Below are 8,504 nucleotides of genomic sequence, written 5' to 3'. Positions count from 1 at the left end.
GGGAGATATCCTACACTTGGCCCTGCGTTTGTTTATTTGTTTGTTTTTAACTCCCCTCCCCCCAGTCTATGGCTTCTGAGTGGAGCAGAATCCTCTGTGTATGAGAACTCCAATCAAGTGCTCTTTCTCTCCCTCCCTCCCTCCTCTCCTCCCTCCCTCCTTCCCTCCCTCTCTCTTTCTCTTTCTCAAACAGACACACAGAGCTTATAAAATAGTGGGTTTCCATATGTCATTTCAACATCTTTACTGTTATTAGTTATTCCTTTCCCTATCCCCTTAATAAACTTTTAGAGAGGTTTTTTCATTTTTTTTTGTTTGTTTGTTTTTAAGGAAACAATGTGAAAAACCATGAAATCCAGCTAGGCTTTTATTTTTTTTATTCTATTAAATACATTTAAAATCACTTTAAGGAAGGACCATGAAAGAGCCTCCCTCTCCATCCTTCTGCCTCAGACAGAAGAGCCTTCACTGGATTAAGTACCTCGCTTTGGTGCTGTCCACATGGATGAAAGGATGGTTAGGTGGATGTTGACTGTTAGCGCCTACTTCTTGGTCAAGTGGTGTTTTGTCTTTTTCATCTTTGCATCTTTAATATTTCTTAAAAAAGTTAATTCCATACATTTTTTTTTAAACAGAAAGATGTCATAGTGTATACTGAATGTTGACATTCTCCTCAGGAATTAATAGAACCCTAGAATTTGTTCACAACTGACTTTGTGATCTCCTAGAAATTATATATTTATTTTGATTTTCTGTTTGGATACCAAGACTTTAGTTAATTTCGCTATTTTAGTAAGGTTACATATAATACTGTATAATATTAGAGATGATTTTTTTTTTAACTCTGTTCACCTCTTTTATTTTTTTGGAGCTGAGGATCGAACCCAGGGCCTTGTGCTTGCTAGGCAAGCGCTCTACCACTGAGCTAAATCCCCAACCCTAGAGATGATTTTTTTAATGGTACTCCACCATTCAACCTTTACCTTTATTTATAAAATTCACTGAAAGGTGAGCCTTGGCTCTGTGGATGCTGGAGAATACTTAGAAATCCAGCATTGTTCATTGCAGACTCACCTATAGCCAAACTTCAACATGTCCATGTGAACCAGTCTCAAATTTGACCTGGAAAGAATAAGGGTAACTAGGCAAGAGCATGAATGGGCTCCTGATCTCACGGCATCACCAGTGCTATTGGCAACACCCTTGTTCCATGGTGGTGGAGAAAAGCCTGATGGGGTAGAGCAGTGTTTCCCAACCTGTGGGGTCGAGGCCCCCTTTGGGAGCCGCGTATCAGATGACTCAGAACAGTAGCAAAATTGCAGTTATGAAACAGCAATGAAATAATTTTATGGATGGGGGTCACCACAACAGGAGGAACTGTATTAAAGGGTCGCAGCAGTAGGAAGGTTAAGAACCACTCAGCTGGAGCCTTCTTTGTTTAGCCAAGGTTGTGATTCTAGCTGTGTTCCTGCCTGTTTTCAAAGCCTGGCATTTTGGTGTTCCTAGTAATCCTGGGGGCTAACCAACAACCTCTTGATAAATTCCTTTTCTGTTTTCATCAGCATACATCAGTGTCTATTATTTTTATTACAACTATGATTTTGTGCTTATGCTTCCTATATATTTACTTACATTTTAAATAATTGGTACAGAACCTCAAGCCTTAATTCAAATTCCTGTAGTTGTCTGTATTATTTATTCTGCCTATGCCTTTGACAACCTAGTTGCCCCCCCCCCCCTTAATAATGGACTTGTCTATTTTTTCTTTCTAGTAATTCAATCAACAAACATATATTCTAATAACCATGGTACTTGGATCAAGAGGAAAGGAAATCTGGGTAGGTAACACACACCTGTAATCCCAGAACTTGAGAGGTAAGGTCAACTCCTTGATCAGGAGTTCAAGGACAGCCTAGACTATGTGGAGAGTTTGAGGTCAATCTGGGCTACTAGAGACTCTTTGTCATGATAAAACAAAGTAAAATGAAACAAAAACAAAAGAAAAGAGACTATGTGGCTCTTAACAAGGAATTCAAATTCCAGAGGGGAAGAAAGAAGATGTGAGAGAGAGAGAGAGAGAGAGAGAGAGAGAGAGAGAGAGAGAGAGAGGAAGAAAGCAAAAGAGAGAAAGAAAGAAAGAGAAATAAAGAGAGAAAGAGAAAGAAAGAAAAAGAAATAAAGAGAGAGAGAGAAAGAAAGAAAGAAAGGAAGAAAGGAAGGAAGGAAGGAAGGAAGGAAGGAAGGAAGGAAGGAAGGAAGAGTAGTAGATTCAGAAGTGGCATGACTACTACAAGGCTTCGTTTTTTTTTTTTTTTTTTTCTATTCATGAGGAGAAAAGAAGAGCACAAAAGGTAAGGCCCCCCAAGGAGCTAAAGCCTCACTCCAGGAGGGGACCTTGAGAGCTGAGAAGTAAGGCGGGCAGAAGGGCACAGCCATCATCGCTGTCAAGTCACACCAGTGTAGCCATCCAGCACAGGGAAGTCTCTCTAAAGTGCGGTGGGCGTGTCTACTGGTTGTGTTCCTCCATTTTATGAGAAAACAGATTCATCCTGAGCTTGTTAAATTTTAGTTCAAAGGGGTTTGAGTTCATCCATTTAAACCCAGGTCCCAGGAGACTCACGTGACAGGAAAACTGTGGCAGGAGGTGAGCTTGGAAGCAAAACTCATGAAGGGTTAAGAAGTTTATTCAAGGACTAAAGACAAGCAGTGACTATATTGTGTTTGCATCTTAGAAAGTTCACAGGCAACAATAACGAGTTTGAGAAAACACATCTCGGCAATGGGAGATGCTAGGTTATTAGAAACACTATGCTGCGAAAGACTACATATTTGAACTAACACTGTAGTCCGAAAAGCAAAGAAAGTCGTCAAGTTGGAGTTTAAATGCCATCAGTTGGGTGACAACATGCCTTGAGGTCCAGAGGAGTCTGGAGTAGGAAGTTGGCTCAGGGGCTTGTATGAAAGGCAAGAGATGGAGAAGTTCAAAACTCCCCAGCAAAGTGTTCCATTTTGCCCATGGTTATGCTGATATTAAGCCAAAAAATAATCCAAAGCCTTGTGAGAGCTTCTGTGCTCGAGTCTAGAACTCAGAACATGGGGCTGTATAGAAGCTGTGGACTGTCTTTCAAAGGCAAGGGGAAGATGTAGGGAGTGAACAGGAAGGCAGGTAGTGGCAGCCCAGCCAGGAAGGCCCACACTAAGCTGAAGTTCTTTTTGCCTGGAGACTTAGGAAAAAGGATACTTGCTAGTACCAACAGATTGAGGTCTAAGGAAGGACTTGGACTTCTCTATAAAAACTACTTTTTGTGGATAACAGCAGTATAGAACAGTAGTTTCATCCATTTGTCACATTTGCTACATGATGGAACTGCCTGCTATATAAAAGCTCTTGAAAAATTCAAAGCCAACCTGGGCACAATACATACACTTATAATCACCTGGTCAAGACCAGCCTGGGCTACACAACAAGGCCCTATCTTGAAAACCCAAATAAAATAAAATAAAATAAATTCAATGTCCAGATGTTCTACATGTTATACCATTCCAATAAAATAGCATTCCCGGGGCAGAGGGAGGGCCAGGTATCAGTATTTTCTAAAGAACCTCAGTATAATCCAATGTGTAATAAAATTAGGAACCACTGACACAGGCTGCTATTGGCTAGACTGGCCTAAGCGAAAATTTCTGACATAGCATCTGAAAGTATAGTTCAAGGGTAGGCACGAAACCAGGCAAGGAGCAAAGCCTGGATCAAAGCTGAAGAGACAGCATCAAGCTTCAGATCTTCAGAGAAGAGGAAGTAGGTAGATCTGACCTAAGTTACCTTCTCAGAAGCAAGTCCCAGACCAAAGCCCCAAGAATGTTACAAGGTTAACAATGTACTCCTAAATGGAAACAGTGTAAGTAGAAAAGACCCGGTCCTATTATTTTTGCAGACTGACATCTGAAAAATTCTAAGAACATTTGAGGTTGAACTGGGAGCAAACAGAGGGAGACTTGGAAGAGGATGAGTAAACCCTGGAGCACGTGATCGTCTAAGAGCATCAGAGGGAGAGATGCTGTTCCAGGGGGAACGAAAGGCACATTAGAGGAGGAAAAGGCGAAATCAGTGAGGGCAGCATTGCAGGAGTCAATGGCTGAGAGTTACAGGGAGGAACACTTAGTAGTGGCAATGCTGGAGAAAGAAATGGCAGGGTAGCTGAAAAATGTCAGTCGGACTTATCTCTTCATGCATGTGGGGAAAAAAGTAGAGGGTAGGCGTCTTTTCTTCTGCAATCTGCTTGATAGCCACGATCATAGTCTCATTTGGTGCATTATTGAGGGATGGAGAGGAACTGTTTGAAATTCAAAATGTGCTAGCATCATCCGTTGTTCTCACGTCCACATTACACAGGAATGATCACGGTCCTAACGGAAGCATCCTGAAACAGGCCCCTAAAATAATCAAAGGGAATGGAATAAAGGCTTGGCTGGGAATGCTGACAAAAAAAAAAAAAGTAAAATGCTTTGGAGAGAGGAAGGGTAAGAGGGCTGTGACTGAAGCAGCCAATTAACCATCTCCCTCTGCAACGTGTCTCATTTCCATTCACTTTATTCCCTCCTCACCCCCACTGGTCCATTCTCCAGTGCTCTGGAGTCCCTGCTTCTCCAGTCCATCTCTCACAGCAGTTGGGCTGCTGCAGCTCTTTACTCTTTCTGTATCCCATTGGGGTCAGAAATCAGCCAGTGCACTCTTGGCTTGGGCTCTGAGTAGAATGCCCGGGGTCTGTTTTCTTGTTCTGTCGCTCTCCTGTTGTGTGACCTTGAGCAGAGAAGGTAAGCCCCGTGTGCCTTAATTGTATCACCTGAAAAGGTGGCAGGAAGAACGCTTCCATGATAGGAACATTACAAGAAAGAATAATCAATTCATCCACAGAAGGGCTGTGGAGGGAACGGCAGTGTGAAGCAATCTATCTCATGCAGATTTGGGCTTCTCTTCTATAACATGCCCAGGAAACACATCTACCTAGATCGTTACGGAGATTAAATTAGAGAGTGCACCTGAAGTCCATCAGCCTCATGCATAGGCTATACTAAACAGCAACAAATGGGAGCTGTTATAATTACAAAATCCCAAGTAAAACAGCCCGTACTCTGAAGGCTTCCTGTTTCCCAGCCTAAACAAAAAATTTCATATCCTGTGCTCCGCTCTTCATTTTAGTTTTATTGTAGACATTCCTTCTCTACTTCTTTTCTCTATTTATTGTTTTTAGGTAGGTTCTTGCAATGTAGCACAAGCTGATCCGAATGGATGGATGGTGGTTCTCCTGCCTCAGCCTCTCCAGTGGCATGAGCCTCTTGCTTCATTGACAGTTGCTCACATCTTTTATCTTCTGGTCCACGTTACCAGGCTAAAGTCAGAGCATCACTGTGTTACGCTAACTCACGCAGTGTAGAACTGTGTTGTGCTTCTTATGTGTCCATAGTAGGTTCTCATCAGCTGGTGATTGGATTCCTTTATTTATATTTTTATATTGAGCTTTATCTCTTTTAAGTTTATATTGTGACTTTTGATCATGCTCAATATGGATGAGAATGTGGAAAAAGTTGTAGGCGGAAGTGTGAATTGGAGCCATTGTTTGGAAGAAATTATAGTAAGCAGACTCTCCAAAGATAGGAGACTAGTTAAATAAATCGGGGCATATGGATATGACAGAATATTTCATATAATACATTCCATATTAGACACTGCCTGTATACATATATTATACTATATTAATATTGAAAGACCCCTAAAACAGACTAGAAGTGAGTAGAACTATAAAGCAATGTAAATTTCTTTCTCACAAATGTAAATGTCTCCTTTTGTGTAAAATTAAAGATAGCTAGGAGTTTATGCAGATTTATGCTTTTTTAAATTAGGAAGTATAATAAGCAATTGTGCATGTGGAGAAGGTGGTAAGGAAGGAGAGAAATACAGCTTCTAGCTTTCACTTTGTAACATTCTGCGCCGGGTTCTATAATCTTCTAATTCATCTCTCTTTCTTAAAATGGTGGTGGAAAGTGAGATTAAAGCCCCCCTTTGTTTAGTTTATTTTTTATTCTTTCCATATTAGTATAATATTCATTATTTAGTTATTTTGGCAATGCTTGCGATTGAACCCAGGGTATTGCACATGATAGGTAAGTTCTCTACTGTTGAGCTGTATTGAGCCTCTCTCGGCATATTTTTAAAAGTATTGTATAAATGGCCCATGTTAAGTGTTTTGAGATGACATTTTAAAAAGACATTTCTTTTGAGAATCTTACACATCGGCACTGTGTTCACCTCATTTTCTTCCTCCTGCCGACTCCTACCAAGTCCCCCCACCCTCTCAAATTCATGACCTCTTCTCCCTTAATCATTATTGCATATAACAGTCACACACATGCACGCACGCACGAACGCACATACGCGCGTGCGCGCGCGCGCGCGCGCGCGCGCACACACACACACACACACACACACACACACACACACACACATTGTGATGGCTATTCTTGATTGTCAACTTGACTACATTTGGAATTAACTAAAACCCCAGCCGCTTGGTACTCCTGGGAGGAACTTTTTTCTTAATTAAATCATTTGAAGTGAAAAGACATACTTTTAATCTGGATCTTCTGAGGTAGGAAGATACACCTTTGGTCCACATTTTTTGAGGCGGAAAGATCCACCTCTAATCTGGGCCGTACCTTCTGCTGGCAGCCTATGTAAAGGACATGGAAGAAGGAAGCTTGATCTCTTTGTCTGCTCGCTCTCGCTCTCGGTGACAAGCCAATTCCTTCACTGGCCTTAGAGCCTACTTCTTCAGGATTCTGGAGTACACTAAAGACCAGCAGAGACATCCAGTCTCATGGACTGCACAACGACTGGATTCTTGGGCTTTCTGTTGGTAGACAGCCATTGTTGGACTAGCTGGACCACAGCCTGTAAACCATTCTAATAAATACAATATATATATTATATATAATATATAATACCAAATAAAACACACACACACACACACACACACACACACACACACACACACACACACACACACACACACACACATATATATTCTGCTCCTCTAGAGTATCCTGACTGATACAGCTTTTGGTACCAGAAATGGCTCTAGAACAATGGAAGTATAAGGATGAATTGTTTAAGTATCTGGATTAGACTTTCCAATTTGCTAACAACTACAGTTACTGAAACCTCTCCTAGAAGCTTGTAGAATTCTGAAAGCTCATGGTGTGAACTATTTTACAACCTTAAGGAGACAAATGCATGTGATTATTCTGATTCTCCAGTTGTGAGAAGCAATGGATTCGGTGACTCTGTACACAAAACTTTTGACAGTTTGTGGGAGAACAAGGAGACTGAAGACACTGCTTGGTTGCTCCTGAATCTCTGGATAAACTGACAAAGGAAAAGAATGAGGTCTGTGATAAAATTAACCAGCTCCTAGCATCTCAGAATATGATGAAGGACAACAATGAACTCGGTGGTAAAACTGACCAGCTCCAGATGCACACAGACAGTCCAGTGGTTTCTAAGGCTGCTCTGGAAGAGACTCTTCTCTCCAGCAGCCACAGAGCTCAAGTTGCAGAAAATCAAACCAAAGCCCTCATTATAAGTGTGGCTGAATTACAGCAAAAATTCAAGTCCCAGCCTTGGAGGGTGTCAGCAGCTGAAGTGAGGGCATTACTTGGTAAAGAATGGGATCCTGTAACTTGGGAGAGAGATGTGTGGGAGGACCCATTGAAGCTGAGAACTTTGAACCCTCAGATTCCTAGGGATTTATCTCACCTGAGGAGGTTGTCTCTCCATCTTCAGCAGAAGATGTACTCCCACTCTCTGAAATAGTGCCGTTTTTTGCCTTTGACTGAGGAAATAATCCTTCATTGTCTGCTAAACAGTTGGTTAGTTTCTCTGAAGGGGATGCCAGACAAGACAGTACTCACGTCCCTCAGGGACCACCCATAGTTAGTTACCTTTAGACCTTAAGGCTTTAGACTTAAGGCCGGGCAGGCTCCTAGAGGGGAGATAGAAAGTGTAGTCCATGAGGAGGTACACTATACTACTAAAGAGCTTAATGAGTTTGCTAATTCATTCAAGTAGAAGTCTGGGGAATACGAGTGGGAATGGATTTAAAGGGTGTGAGATAACGGTAGAAGGAACACAAAACTGGATGAGGCTGAGTCTATCGATATGATCCTATTCAGTGGAGATTCTAGGTTTAATACGGAAGCTTCCACAGTTTAAAAAAAATATGCCAGAAATTTGTTTGAATGGTTGGCTGAAGCATTTGTCAAAAAGATAACTACTGAAAAGGAGTGGGAGATGCCTGATATTGCTTAGTTTAGTGCTACTCAAGGGATTTTAAGGCTCAGGGAAATCACAATGCTAGAGTGGGTACACTGTGTAAAATCTAATCCTCCACAATGGGAAGACCCAGAAGACACGCCCTCCACTGATCCTGTAAGACCCAAAATGGTGA

General features: G+C 41.6%; 1 non-coding gene across 1 annotated transcript; it reads right to left on the bottom strand.

Annotated features, from left to right (window-relative positions):
• Nucleotides 1-864: 864 nt before the first annotated feature.
• Trnaa-agc (transfer RNA alanine (anticodon AGC)) lies at nucleotides 865-937 on the bottom strand. Its single transcript has one exon. It is a non-coding gene; the product is annotated as a tRNA-Ala (tRNA).
• Between the last annotated feature and the right edge of the window lie 7,567 nt (nucleotides 938-8,504).

This window comes from Peromyscus maniculatus, chromosome 16 (genome assembly GCF_049852395.1).
Source record: "Peromyscus maniculatus bairdii isolate BWxNUB_F1_BW_parent chromosome 16, HU_Pman_BW_mat_3.1, whole genome shotgun sequence".
In the NCBI taxonomy this organism is placed as follows: domain Eukaryota; kingdom Metazoa; phylum Chordata; class Mammalia; order Rodentia; family Cricetidae; genus Peromyscus; species Peromyscus maniculatus.
Note: the sequence above shows the minus strand (reverse complement) of the source record. Positions and strands in the feature narration are given on the sequence as shown.